Raw genomic sequence first — 16079 nt, forward strand, 5'->3', positions numbered from 1 at the left:
CGATAAAAGCTGAATTTATGCTGGGCTGATTTTCCTCTATTTAAAAAATAAATATATACAAAAATGAATTTATTGTTTATGACAAAGTCTAGAAAATTTCTTGTTAAATGTACACTGACCTCTTGTTATTTTGAAGCATTCTATTAAGTGAAAGACAGAAATATACAAACTGAAAATGTTCTTACTCTTTCAAGCACAATGATACACATCTTTTTTTAATGCAATTGCTAAATTCTAAGATGATGGTGATTGTGATGATGATAATGAATAATGTTCTAAGTGAATAGGAAATTTTATGGGGATACTGTTATTCTGATCCAAAATCAACTCTCCATGGATTTTTTCAGGAACTGAAAAGTTTCACTAAAACATTTTCAATTGCACCCCTCATTTCTTCTAGCTGGTTATAGGGCTTCCCCAAAGGATTAGCATGGCACACTGGCAAATGGGTGGCATCCAACAGAATAGATAAAAATTTGTCTACACTCAAAGGGTAGTTCAAAGGCAACAATTTAAAGATTAAAAAGTGGTGGTGTAAGCAAGGGGCCAATATGAGGATGACATTATTTAATTTCATCAGTGAGCAGGAGAAAAAAGTAAAAAAGGCTGATGTCTGATGCCAAGCTATGGGGCAAAGTTTCTATGCTGAGGAGCTGCACTGCCATGCAGAGGGGCTTCAACAAGCCAGAGGGCTGGATAGAGAGGAAACACATTATCTTCAGCAAAGCGAAATGCCAACTGCTGCCCCAAGGACAGAAATGTCCCCTGTGGCAGTACCAGCAGGGGACAGACTGTCTGGCTTGTAGCTCTGCAAGATGGGCCTGGGCAGGGGCGCAGAACACAGCGCTGCTTTCACAGAGGGCATAGCCAGAAAGGCAAGGGGAGTGCTGCTCCTACTCAGCTCTTGTGAGCTGCATCTGGGTCCAGCCTGGGGCTCACCAATATATGGCATATACTTTCAAACTGGAAAGAGTCCAGAGAAAGGTCATTTAGCTGGAAGCTGAAGCAGATTAAATCCAAGGAGAAGCTGATAGGACATGTTTGCTCAGCCTGGAGAAGAGGAGAGTATAGGAGAATTTAATTGCAGCCTCCTGCTATAGGAAAAGGGCTTTGCATGAGGGTGGAGCAAACTCTACTCTGGGGTGCTCAGCAAGAGGTAACAGTCACAACAAGTTGCAGCAAGATAAGATCTAATTGGATGTAATAGGATAAAAATGTAGACTGAGAGTGATTAAGCACTGAAAGAGGTTGTTCAGGGACATGGTGGAGTCTTGTCTTGGGAGATTTTGGAAACAAGACCGGACAAGGTCCTGGTTAACCTGGTTTAAATCTGAAGTTATTCTAACTTTTGTTTGGACAGTGTAACCTCTGGAGGCTTATTCCAACCAACCTTCTTGACCCCAACTCATCTTATGGGTGCCACTACCTCCAAAGGTTGGAGACAGTGTGTAGTTCTTCTGTCATGCCAAATAAAAGCACAAGAGATGCCTTCTGGAGATTCAGTGCAGCAGCAGCAGAATGCAGCAACACTTTCAGAAGATCAGCTAGGCCAGAGTCCTTCTACACATCCACTCTGCTGCAGTATCTGAACAGCATCAAACATTGTTGGAATCTCTGCAGAGCAAAGAGTTTGTTATGCACAGGGGGGATCAGAGCCATCACAGCACTTTGCCCAGGAGACCTGCATTTTTTATCCTGACTTGTCACAAACTTTGTTCAATAAACTCACTGGATCTCCCTAGGAAGCCCCAATGGGACAGTTTTCACATTTACTCAGAGACCAGTCCAGTGAGGTCCAAGACTTTGGACAGTTTTATAAGATAAATATTTATTAATTTGAGTTACTATAATAGCAAAAATGTTTACTGTCTATGAGAATTTCTTCCTTTTGGTCTCCTCCCTGCAATTTTCTACAGCTGGAAGTTGTTCTTTCCTTCACATTGCCTGACTGCCCTCTGAACTCCCTCTCACCTCTCTCCATCCTTCCTGTGCAACTGGCATTAGAATAATTCCTGCTGGTTTTTCACTCTGCTACTGCTTCACCCACTCTCTTCTTAGCACAGCCAGCCTGGGAGAACACCCACCTGCCATTTTTATGGGTGTCACATGTATCTCTCATGCTGATAATTCCTGCTACCACTTTCTGATAATTTTCCTTTGTCTGTTTGGATGGTGTGTCAGACCAGGTGCTTGAATGCTCATGGGAATGGGTGTGGTGAGTAAAATTTACAGTTTATGATAACGGAAACTTCTTAACAGCACTGAATATCCAGGATTAGGTAAGTGCAAGCTGCAGGAATTCACAGGACCAGGCAGGAATCCATGAGGGAGTAAAAGTAATGAGATATATTTGTATTTCCAAGCCATCCTTCCTTTGAGTCTGACCCCTGGCAGCCCCTGCTCTGGTGCACAGCAGCACCAAACAGCCATGGTGCACATTGTCCTGCAGCAGAATGAGCAAAACTTCTGCAAGCTGTAGCAGGACACTCACAGACACAGGAGGGCTTCTTCACTTCCCCATATTTTATGCTCCCCTAACACACAATCAAACGTTACTGGCTTTTACAATTTTTTTTTTTTAAGAAAAAGAAATAAACTATGGCTGATTATCAACACCAAATTTGTGGAATTGTCTTTTTATTAGCCAAAAGTTAATAAAATCCTTGTGAGAGCCCAAATTAATGCAGCCTGATGTTTTAGAGCACCACAACTGTGACTGCTATTGAGTGTTGGGGTAGACATGAATTGCAGATGAAGCTTTCTGCATGATGGAGTCATTCAGAAATTTTCTCTTATGATTTTCCTCGCTCCATGAGTGAGGCTGTCCTGTGATCATACACACACACACAGAGCAGATGATGACCTAAGCCTCATCTTAGGAAATCTGGCTAAACAAATAAAGATGGAGAGATGGAGCAGAGAGGTATGCCAAAAACAGATTTTTTTTTTTTTCTTGGCCTTTTTTTTAACTTTCTAATAAACGCATTAATTTAGGACACTTCATCCTAATTGCTTCTGGGTAGCTGGACATTTTCAACACCCATAACTTTACTTATTTTGGTCTACCATTCTACTATCTTTGTAGGTAGCTACCAAAGCTCAGGTATTTCTTCCTGCAACCCAAGTTTTCCAGTGAAGATAGCAATATATAAATGCAATCGTTTAAACTGCTTTATAAAGCCCATGAATGTAACTGCTTCTACTTTGCACCTATCAGTCTGTCTCTTGTTATAATTAGAGAAACTTCTGAACAATAAACCTCTAAAAACACACATCTTGTAGGTTTTGAAATAAACACAATATATACAATACAGTATGTTAATAAACTCCAGGAAAAAACTCCTGCTCCTAGCTTCTACACATGTTCACAGTGGTATTTTTAGGTTATATATAATAGACAGCAATCTTTGTTTGGAAGACAGCACACACTTCCCCAGTGAACTGCAGGATGCACATAAATAATCAGGGCTGGAGAGAGGTCATCATGCAGCTAGAACTGGGGTTAGCAGCAGCACCAAGCAAACCAATTGTTCAGAAAGCAAATCAAGCTAAGTGCAACATAACTGACTGTGCTGAAAGCTGAACAGACTTAATCATAGGGATGAGGCAGCCTTGAACCTTAATGCTCAACAAATTTTATTAAGAATTGACAAGTTGTGAGAGAAGTTATGCAGTTAAGCTGTAGCTCAAGGGAATAAGTGTGCAAAAATAAGACAAGGGGAATTTAATAACGCCCAAGGACCACCAGCTGAGCTCGTGAGAATCAATCAGTAGGAGCTTGATCCCAAGGTCTCCTTATTACTGCAGTAAGGAACATATTAATGGTATATATTGACTTGCAATGTGAGATTCCTGGAAATGTTTCCCTTTTAATTTTTGCTACATAAAACTTAGTTAACAGCAAACTGTGTCTGTTTCCCTTCAGAAAAATAGTATAGATTTTGTCAAGATTTACTTGCCCAAAAGCTCAATTTCTGTAACTGAAAATCGAGTTCTTTCATTTCAATGTACTTGGGCACTGTCTCGTGGTTGTGTCATGATCTCATTTGCTTTGCTGGGCCAGAATCCCTGGACAAATTTACCTGCACTCATACCTAGGGACTCCCATGCTGCAAGCAAGAGCCTCTGCCTGAAAGGGTGAATTGTCTCATGGAAGGCACAGGTATTTTCATAAAGAATAAGCTCCTCACAGCAGCCCACAAATTGTGCCCAGAATATATGGCATGCTAAGAGGCACTGCTCAGCAGGAGGAAAGGTGGGAGAGGAGAAAGGAGGATTTTCAGAGGTGTTATACACTTTGCAACTGAATTGCTGAATTCTTTAAACACAGCTTCACAACACTAATTAGAAAGCTAAGCCTATGATTTCCTGATAAATTTCTAAATATTTTATAAAAACACTTAGGGAGAAATGCAAAAGGTAGAAATTCCACAAATGGACTGTAACTAAACAGAATCAGTTTTTAATATCCCTCCACTCTGTCCACAAAGTCAGCTTTCTGCCTGAATTTTTTTTGTATGTCCTATATGAAGGAACCATATTTGATTGGTTTTTTGCTTTTCTTTTCTCTCAAAAGTTTCCTGTAAACTATATAACACATTTTGCCCTGAATTCTAAAGGCATTTTAAATTGATACTGCATACTTAATCTTGTCTTAACATGCCTTTTGGTTGGTTTGTTTGGTTTGTTTTTTCCCTTTGGTCTGGGAGCTACATTTGATGGGATGCAGCAGTTGTACAACCCTACTGATTAACTGATGCTACAAGCATGTTATGAAACTTAGCTAATTGAAGTTTGTAAAAAGCTTTACAGATTTTAAATGAACGCTGCTTCAGCTTAAGAAATAGCTATTAGGAGTGGAAAATGGAAAGACATCTGATGAAACAACATATAGCAAAACTACAAAACAGAGGATCTATGCACATCATAACTAAATGAACACCCACATTCTTACCCACTTTAAGAGAATAGAGTGATTGAATAACACATGCTGGAGCTTCATCTCATTTGCCTGAAGTGTGCTTACAGGAGCTGAGTTCCTCCTGATTTACACCAACACAAACAAGACCAGAATCAAGCCAGGCAAGAGCCCTAGGGGTACCCTTAGAATGAGAAGAAAAGGAAAGAGCTCCACACTAGACAAACCTACCAGCCCAGGGGATTCCTAGTTTGAACTACTTGTTATATGACAATTGCAAGCCCTCTGGCAAAACTGCCACTTGGTACATATGGAATTTCCAATCATGAAAACATTTTTCTTCCACAGAGGAAAAATTCAGTGTTTGGGAAGGGACAATGTCTAGTCAAGGTCAGAAAAAAAAAAATCTGATAAAAACAATTCCCCCTTCCTCATCAATTGGACTCATTTCCACTATATCTGAAGGAAATCTGCTTATTTTACTGACAGACTATTTTGCTTAGTCACTTGCAAGCTGGATGTTCTTTTGAGACAAATCTGAAGCACAGTGTGAACATTCTTTTACATCCAAATAACAACACTGGTGAAGCTTCACTTGCAGCCCAAACAGCAATTGCAAGAATTGTGATGGAATTACAGAACAGCTAGGCATGAAGAACATGATTGCACTTAAAGGACTACTTGCAGCTGTTGAATAAAAATTCAACCTGCATATGTCTAATGGAAAGGTTACTCAGAAAGAGGCATCCATGCTGTCAAAAATACTTTCTAGGGTAACTTCAATGTATATTCAGTGCCATACAGGACACTAGCTATTGAGGAACTATGAGAAACAGCAAGTCCAAAAGGAAATATTTGGACTTACAGTCCACACAGGTCCAGCTGGTTCCTAAACTGTTGTTTGACACAGATCTCATCTTATCATTTAATCTGCAATTTTCAAGTCAGTATTCACTTAGGTCTTATCACCTGTAGCAACTACCTGCTTCTTATTACAACATTGCAAGGAAGAAAATGTCCCCATACAGTATCTTTGCCTTACAATCCACAACTCCTTTTTCAGCCTCAGACTCTCAGACTACATTGCTTACTACAAATATATCTACAATGGTTTGACCAAACAGTGCCAATCTTGGAAAAGCGAAATATTAAAGACAGATCTGCAAACATCTATTCAAATATTCATATTTAGGGGCCATTTTTTTTCTTTAAAGACTGACAAAAATAATTGATACTGTTTCAGATGCCTGACAACAGTTGTACATGACAATCTAATACTGCCCTCTGAAATGTATTTGTTCCTTTGATAGCTGTATGTGGCAGACAAAATTTTAGGACAATAGGTAATAGGTAGAAAAATTTACTAATTCTGCCTATTGTACCTACAACGGATTTGAGTTCTTCCTGAAAAGTAACCATCTGGGGAGAAATTCTTGAACAGCAAGAGAGTACCAGGAGCAGGGACCAAATGACCAGACTAAAACCAAAGTAGAATTCACTTTTCTATTATGGTATTTTTAATACATTGCTCATACTAAAGTCTTCCAAGATATAACAGTGCAGTTTTCTTTATTAAAAATAGTCTTTAGAGACTATACTTTGGAATATTTTGTGTCTACCACAGTATCTGAAAATTAAATTCTATGTTATGTTTTTTTTTTCTTTTAAGACCCTGATCAGCAAACACTGAAGATCACTAGCTGCAAACTGTCTGTCATTTGAAGACTTCTTTTCATTTGACATAAAACATTAATCTTTGGAGTATTTGGCTCCACCAGTCCTTTCTTGGGTTTAAGAATAAATTTTAACCCTCTCTATCATGCTTATAATGAGATTGAAATACCTTATAATGAGATTGAAGTCTGTTCCTTCTCACCACAGAAGGTGAGCCTTTGCCCAAACATCCCTCCTGCTTGCTCAGTGCATTTCTGCTCATCACCTTCTGTATCCTTCTGTGTGCATGGTACCCCCTTCTCCTGCCTGGGGTCATTAAGAGATGACTACTTTCTTCTTGGATTTGACTTACTTTGGTTCCTCAGCATTCAAATCCTTTCTTCATAGACCTGGAGAGCTGCTGCCAGTCAGCTCATGAAGAAAGCTTACCTTCACTTATATGCCACATTACATTAGCCTTTCATTTGATTTTCCTGATCTTTATTTGCTAGGCCCATACTGTTGTATTTGAACAAAGGTGGCAGAAAAAAGGGGGACTGATTCATATCTTGTTCCCTTCTAATTTGTCAGTGTCTTCATACTTTCCACCTTTTGTTCTTTATTTGGGGAGTTCTCTTTTCAATAAGACAGTAATTATCAGCCAGTTTCAAAGTACTTTCTTACATATCTGACTTACAATTTGCAATAATCCTTCCTTGTATCTCAGGTGTTATATAGTGTGACTCTGATTACACTTGCACAGCTGTAAATGTATTTTCTTAAATGGAGTTTTTCCTGACATGAACAGGAAGCCCTAAAATATCTTAGCACAGCTATTCACTTTATCTAAAAGAGGGGTTTATTATTATTTTGTTAAAAGAAGATGCTTTCATTCTGACCTAGATAAGAATCTCTTTCTCTTCCCTTCTTAAGACAACTATGAAAATGAGATTGTAAATCTCCTATGGAGAATAGACTTGGACAAATCAATAATTTATGTTATGATTTTGAGAGACTTTCACCTTGAGGAACTGCCAGCCCTATCGTAATTCTGTAGATCCTGTTTGAAAATGTTTTCCATTACTAATTGGGAGAACCTTTTTTTTCTTATTATTTATACAAGGCTCCTTTGATTTTCAGCGTGTGACACTTCAGAATGAAAATGGTGTCTGCATTAATTAAAAAATGAAGAAGAGAACTCTTACCTTCCTTCCCCCTCACTTAAAATCCAAGTAAAACGCTGGCAGGCAACACTCAGCATGTAATGCTCTACTTCCAACCATGAACCTCTTTAACAGATTTCTGTCATTTTAGCTGCTTCTGGCTAAAATCACTGGTTATAACAGTGACTTGGAAAGAAAAATGAGCAGAGAGTTAAGAGCAAAACGGGGGGTAGGTACACATGGCAATTAAATTAGCCTTCTACAAATGTCAGGCAGAGAACATGTCAGTCATATAATTCCTAAACAAGGCCCTGACAGTGCCAGGTTTAGGCTGAGGCCTTTGGGGTGGAAAAAAACATATGAGTTTATGCACTTTTCTTTTGACCTCCACAGCTTACTAAAGAGCAGACTGCCACATCAACAGCTCACTTCCCCGAATCCCCCACGGTGTGAAGAAATCTGCATCACGACTTGCAGCAGCATGTTCTAGCCATGGGCTTGCTTTGGCCACACAATCTCCTGGAGACGGGATGATTAAAGGTCGCCCGTTCTTACCCACTGCACCATCAATCCAAAGCACTCACTGCAAGTGGCGTGGCCGAGGTCTGCCCACACAAAGTGCACACAGGAGCTGCTGGAATGGCACAACCAACAGCAGGGCTGGGACCGACCCCTGGGATGAGCTCCACATTTCTGCCTCGGCCACTGCAGGCAGCTGGGACATTTCTGAACCCCTGGAAAGAAAAAGACCTCCAGGCCTTGTGGAAATGGTAGAACTTGTGTCTGATTGCTCTGTTGATTCCCTTACCTCTTTGCAGCAAACCAATTCTAAGACATGACAAAGCCTAACAAATCTGAAAGAATAGGAATTAGGAGGGGCAGGGGGAAATTTAAGGGAGAGTTTTTTGGGCCAGGATTTTGAGTGTTAGCACAAACTTCCAGCCCCAGTTGATTTAGACTTTGTTTACAATGAAGCACCACTATGAAAATCTTTTACAGCTTTCTGGGATGAAATTATTTCCTTTGTGCAGGTATCTGACTATCACTCCAAACTTTTTCTCACAATTCACTGTTATCACTGTGGAAAAATTTCTGAGCTATATCATGTTGTAATCTACTAATCAATATTAATCCATTTTGGTTCACAAACTGAAAAAAATACAACCCATATACTATTGAAAGCAAAAAGAAAACCCAACAAACCCATTTTTCCCAAGCTTTCCAGGTCTTGATCAAGTCTTTATGTTGTGGTCTTACACAATTAAAGTCAACGCAGACAATTAATGCACTGATAGGATGACAAAGTTTGTAGGCCCTGGACAATTTAAGAATATTCAACCCTTATCTCAAGATGAAAATAATAACTGTTGGGTTTTAAATAACATCAAAATTTGACCTAAACTCCCAGTGAACATCAAGTTATACTAGGAAAGGAAACCCTACAACCTCTAAAGATTCACATATATAGAATGGGAACAATATAGCTGAGTCCCTCCTAACTCCTCATCTCACTTATTCCCTCCTGATTTTCATATTAAATTTTTCCTTTTTTACTTAATTCCCCCACTCCTAGAAAGCAGCTCAGATATACACAGAGCATTCATGGCAACAACTCTGTGACTAAAACTGATGAATATGTAACATGATCTTAAAATATACATGTGAAATATGCGAAGGCATCAACTTAATGAGTACTTTCATTTTGTCCTGTTTTTGCATTGAAGGGTCAGTTTATCTAACAAACAGCATCAGAATAAATCACTTCTATTCTGAAACCTAGATAATTCATCTGGCTAAACAAGGAAAATTACTTTAAATTAAGCAAAGGACTGGAATTCTCCTACCATAGGATCACACAGGATGTGCTGTTAAAATGGGCATCCAGGACATTTTGATATGCCATCTGAGGCCTTAGAAAACTGACATAAGAGGTGAGCTTCCATTAAGTGAGCAGTCACCAAGCAGAAACTTTTTAAGAATCTTCACTGAGTTTAGAAGATTGGTGTACCAATTGTTCATTTTGATATCTGTAACTGAAATGTGACTGTTTTACAAAATGTAAAACTAAAAACATGCCATCATTTGTCGTGGCTTTGTTATTTCACCTACCTGCTCATTATCAGAAAAGGAATTTTTAAAATCCTAAATAATCCTTAAAAGTGTTAAAGAATCCTTTAAGAATGACAGAGATGGGCTTTTATTTGTGCAGTGATGCATGATTAATGTTCATATAGGCAGCCATGGGTATACTAGAACTACTCATTCAGACACCTCACAGGTGTCTTTGGATATTGTCTATGAAGTACAGCTTTAAAAAGAAAAACATGAAGGAACTATTTACTATTTCAGTCAGTCTGCAAAGATGAACAACAGCACATAAGTTGGGTAGTTAGTTCAAAGTTTCAGCATTTGCAAGCACCAGGTTTCAGAAACCACACAAAGTAAAATCTGACATAAATTGCATCTACATTAAATTGTTCAAGTAATTTGGAATTGACACATTCCTAGAAATTCCCATCCATGTTTGTTTGGAAACAATTAAACAAAACTTGTTTAAAAAATAATCTGTTGAGGCATTTTCCCATCTCTTCCAACAAATAATTCAACCCCAGAAGTTTCACTGTAGTTTTTATAATGTATGGTATTTTTTTCACCTGGGTCATTTCTTACCCATGTGAAAGTTCTACTATCTCACTTTTTGCCTTCAACAGTTTGAAAACTAGAGAAATCATTAATATTAAGAAGAATGCCAAAGATGATAGTTTTCTCATCTTGTCTTTGTTTCTCTTTTCCTCTGGGCCACATAAGGATATTCAAGTCAGCAGAGACAGTGTTACTCTTTAAAAATCCTGCTGATTTAATATTTAGTAGGTGATGGATTCCACTCAACAATCAGTCTCAGGAATAAAAATAGTCTGAATCCTACTCCACAGGAGTGCCATCCACAAATCTATAGATAGAAACCCAAAGTATTGTACAGCACAACATTTCCTGCTCAGTAAGCTTGAGACAAGCTGCTGTGATTCCCTATATATACACATATATTCTGAGCTGATGCCTGTCAAACCAGCCCCTGGTTAAGTGGCAAGAATAATATAGCTTCCTTTCCCTAGAGGTAACTGTCCTCATTACTGAAACGAATGAACCCCTAGGTGTATAATAGAATCTTCTTTCAAATATTCATCATATGACAGCTGATATTTCAGCCATATTTGGTTGGAATGCTACATTTTGGGGAACTTAGGACTCCATAGTCAATTAACCTAGTATTTTGCTCACCATCTAATTTATAATTTTATCATAAATCATTAAACATTTATGTTACTATGTAACTTGTTATTCTCCTATTCAGGACTGAGTCAAACAAGAAGACCAGGCTTTCTCTTTCTGCAGCAATATCCATTAAAACATCTGGACTAGCAAAGCTGAAACTTTACACTTTCCCTCAGCCAGAAAACATCAACTTCTCCAAGGTGAGTCACATCATCCAGCACGGTTCTGTTTCCTTCACACTTCTCAGAATCAACACTTCAGACTGTGAAAACCTCCCTCTGCCAGCAGGTCTCAGGAAGACCATGAGCAGGCAGGGGGGAAATAACACAGGGACCAGAATTCTCCACCAGAAATCAGAACAAAAAAACTATGTAGGAAGAGAAAGAAATAAATAGACCAGCAGGTTATTCACCCCAAATATTTCCTTGTTCAAACACCAAACAATGCTCTCCTTTTTTGACTCTCCATTCTTACTTCTTTATCAAAACAAATCCTGCATTTTTCCCCTGCCTACTCTTCCCATTTTTTTCTGCTACCTGTTCTTAATTACAGCCACAAATTTCAGAAAGTCTTATTCCACATGCCTTCCACTGCATTATCTCACAGCACAGGTGCCTCCACAAGCCTCCCCTGTCCTGTCCATGCGAGGCACGTCAGGCAGGCACACAGAGAGCCCCGCGGGGGGAGAGCGTCACCGACATGCAAGGCTGCTCAGGAAGTTTACACAGCACTTGCTCAAACTCTGCAAGCCTTCCTGACACCACCTCAGCATTCCAGCATCATTTTTAAGTGATTTCTCATGTGATTAGTGCTGTCTCTCCATTCCCACATGCTACTCAGACACTGGTGGCAAAAAAAAAAAAAAGAAAAAAATCATTCTTATTCTCATCAGGACTTGTTTGTCATCAGAATCCTTCTTTAGTTTTAGTAATTTGCTTAGTTTTAGCCTACTTATCTCATTATGCTGGTCTAATTAAAATCATTTGCTGACAAATATTGTCAGTAATGTAACAGTTGGCTAAATTAACACTGGCTTAGCCTTAGCTTTGTTATCAGCTTAACTACGCAGCACTGATTGATGAGCATTTTAAAGCAGGAATTCCTTTCTTCAGGTCAAATGCAGAGAAGGCAAAGCTGGAGATTTGAATGCGATACATCAACAAGTCTTACCAGAAGAAAGTCAAATATAATTGTGCAGAAGTCAAACCAAACTCACATCTCCACAACTTCCCTGCAAGCTTGGTCATAAAAACAAAGATGCATTTGGCTCAACCTCTTAAAACAGAAGGCACATAGCTTGACATCTAAAATTACTGTTATAAGCAGTATGTCTTGTGGTTTGATTCTTATTTACTTTTTTGGCATAAATTGAGTATTTCTAGACAACAATTATTCCTACAGACAAAACTTAATTGCAATATTCATCACCAAATATGTCTAAATGATAGGGATGCTGAAGTGTTTTACAGTGAAAACACATCCAATTTTAATGACGTTCAAAAGAAGAAATGTTTATTTATGGATTATTTAAGGTATGCAAAGATCTGCTGCTCACTATTTCTGAAATACTGACAGCTTTTTTTTTTCTTTTTTTTAAGAGAGAAAAAGAGTGCAGGGGAAGGAAAGACTTCACATCTTGTAAATACTTGTGGTGAGTGGATCAATGTTCCCAGCAGACAGGCAGAGAGCTCCTGGGTCTTTTGACACTAGTTGAGATCAGATGATATACAACTGAAGTCTGAAGACAAAGTTGCCTCTAAGAGGTTGCATCTGGTGAAAGGGTGGAGAGGTGCTGATAACCCATTACAGCTGCAGGGGGATGTCTCAACATGTCTTGAGAAAGACTGCATATTTCTCTGTTTGGGGCTGAGGTTTGCTACTGTTCAAATTAAGTGACATCTTTTTAACACTCCTAAAGAAGGAAAAAAGGTGGAATCCAAACAAGAACAATATCCTGTAGAAAAGTGCTGTCTATTTAGTAGGCTCTTATGAGGGGGAAGAAAGCATAACTACATATGTAAAATTAGCTCCTCTACTGAAGACCTAAATTGAAAACAACTTTAAGAGAAGATGAGAATATTTCAGAGCAATATATAAATATAACAGAACCATGGAAAAAAAAAAAATACAGAGAAAAATCCAGGTTTTGGATAAAATTTTCAGAACACCCTTTCCCACTTCAGGAATTTGCAACCATCACCTATTGAATGAGAGCTGCTGCTGTTGGTCTTCAGAATGATCTATTGGATGAGGGTGCACAGAAATATTGCAGGGGGAATACCAACCTCCTAGAGATTGGTATCTCCCAGAGATACAGATTCAGCCTGCTTGGAATCAGATATTTGAAAAGAAGCTAGAAAACTGTGGCCTTGCATAGACTTGACAATGTTCCACTGGAACAACCAGAACCCAGGTTTGCACAGGCTCTAGCAAGTTCACTTGCGCAAGAAATCCCAACTGTTTAAAAAATATTATTCAGCTTGCGGAGAGGAGTAAGGGGGGAAAGTGAAATATAACACACAGGTGATCTTTATTGCTCTGAAAACTGCTATCACTGGCCTCCTGTCAAACCATCCACAGACAAGAAAATACACCATCTGCTGCCATTATTACAGTCTAATTCTCTGTAGATTCAACCACAGGAAAAGAGGAAGTCCAGAGTTAGGCTTAAGCTTACAGCACATGGGCTGAAAAAGAAAAAAAAAGATTATATTTTGCTAAGCCAGCTAACAACATGCTGCTGCTCCAATACTCTGCCTCAGGCCATGCAGCCTCAGTTGCACCATCTGGGCTGGAAAGACTCCAGGGAGGAAAGAGCAGCTGAGAGTGCAACAAGTTGAGGATCCAGTATAACCATGACCGTTCTGTTCTGTGAGTTCACCTGAAACCTCACCTTCCCAGTTCCTGTTTCTTGTTCTCAGAACCTGCTTTGTTAAATTGTTATTTGTGATGTGTTCTTCTCTATCCAGATGTCTTAATTACTTGTTTCTCACTGAATGCTGTCTTCATATGCCTTTCTGGTGTACAGTCTTCTCCCTGGATTCACAAGGCACAGCCTCCTCATGAAATGCCACTTACAATGGAGGCATTAGGCACCAGGAATAAAACACAAGTTGAGATTGTTTTTTAAAGCAGTAAAACCCCTTCCGAGATCTTGTGACATCAGTTATCAGAAACAAAGATAAAATGCTGTTCCTATTTTCAGCAGCAACATTCCCATTGATTTTAACACTGCAGGATATGCCCCTGTGCACTGAAACAAATCACCTGTATATGAATACAGCCAGGATGAAGTGACCTCAGGACAGCAATTTCTTATCCTTTGATTCTGAGGAGTAACAGTAAAAAGATCTGTCCCTTCAATCTGTATCTCAGTCAAGTCACCCACAAATAGATGTAACATTCTGGATCACACTCATTTGTTTCCCTTTCCTTGACACCTTACCATGCTTCCCATGTTGTTTAGACATTTCCTTTTTTTCCTGACATGCAAAAGTTACCAACTTTATATGAGGCCATAATGCAAAGACGTGTGTACTTTCTGAAGGTTAACAGTGTTAGCTAAGGAATGAAACCCTGTGGTCTCCTAAGGGAAGAAACAAGAAGGCAATATAAATTGCCTGCAGAATTAATGTGAAAACTCCATTTTGGATAGCCAATCAGGGAGTAGATTGGGATGTTTAAGTGCAAATCCACAAATTCATAATATTGTGCTGGCAGTGCAACACACACTCCCTTTGCAATTCTCATTCACAAGAGAGGAAGAATAAGAGTGACTCATGAGCTGCCCTGCCTCAAACTCCCCAGCAGAGCTGTGGCTGTCCCCTTAACATCCTAACACCCCTTCTACCAACTGCAGAGGCAGCAATTCCCACGGGCACCTCCATATCAGGCCAGAAAATGCTCCTGGCAGGGCAGGAACAGTTGTCCTAAAACTCCTGCTCAGCTGTACACAGTTCCATGTGATGGGGATGGATCCTGAGGTCTAAGTGTACAACTGAAATATTTTTCTACTGTCTTCATGATATCAACATCAAATCTTAAATTGTCTTGAGCAGGATAGGAACTTTGCATGGCATCAGATGAGCTGCTGAATGGAAAATGTACATTACCTAGAAACTGCCTTCAAAACTCATTTTAAAAAGAGAGTTTGGAAAAATCTGACATTGTTTTCATCTTTACAGATGGATTAAAGAAGACACCTGAAAATAATTTAGAAAGCTGCCTATGTTTTTTACATACATACACATTAATTTCTGCTTTTCAATACCCAAATCCTGCCTATTACCACTGGTCTTACTTCTCTGCAGAGAAGCACTGCTTCTCTGCTGCTAGCTCATCACATCCCCAAAGTAAAGGCAGAACTTGTTCTTACATGTTGAGAACTAGCACAGAGCAGAATTTAATGATCAGAATAGTACATACTACACAGGCAATTGCAAACATTTCATTGCTCAGGATTTTGAAGGAAGTTATTTCTATGCTACAGTTATGTGGAATGTTTTCTGAAATATTCACATGCATATTTGAGTCCATCCTGGGATCTGGATATCCAGCAATGGATTACAAAATCTGATTTATAATGGTTTTATTATCAGGCCTTACCACTGCCAAATCCATGTCCTCTGACATCTCTAATAGAATCCCTTCAGTTCAGGGAATATAGTGACACCCAGCAGCCGAGGAAAGGATACAGGTGTTCAAACACTACAGGAGATGAAGTCAAATTTCCTAGGCCAGAGAAGGATGTGAGGAGAAATGAAATAGAAGGAATGAGCAAAATGTCCTCTTGCAGCAGGTCCATGTGGGCATGGGCACATCTCTCCCCTTCACTCACAGACAGTTTGCAGACTGAATCTACTCTAATCTCCTTTCTGCTCCTGGAGAGGGATGTGCAGCTTCACATCACCTCTGTCAATGAACATCAAACATGAAGTGAGGTTCAGGTATCTGTAGGGAAAAAGGAAAAAAAAAAAAAAAAAGGGAAAAATAAGCATAAAAGTACTCTTTCAGGAGAGAACAAGTCAGAAGAGCAGAGGATGCAGATCCAGACATTCCTTGGCAGTTCTTAT

Source organism: Lonchura striata, chromosome 2, assembly GCF_050655825.1.
Source record: "Lonchura striata isolate lonStrDom1 chromosome 2, ASM5065582v1, whole genome shotgun sequence".
Lineage (NCBI taxonomy): Eukaryota > Metazoa > Chordata > Aves > Passeriformes > Estrildidae > Lonchura > Lonchura striata.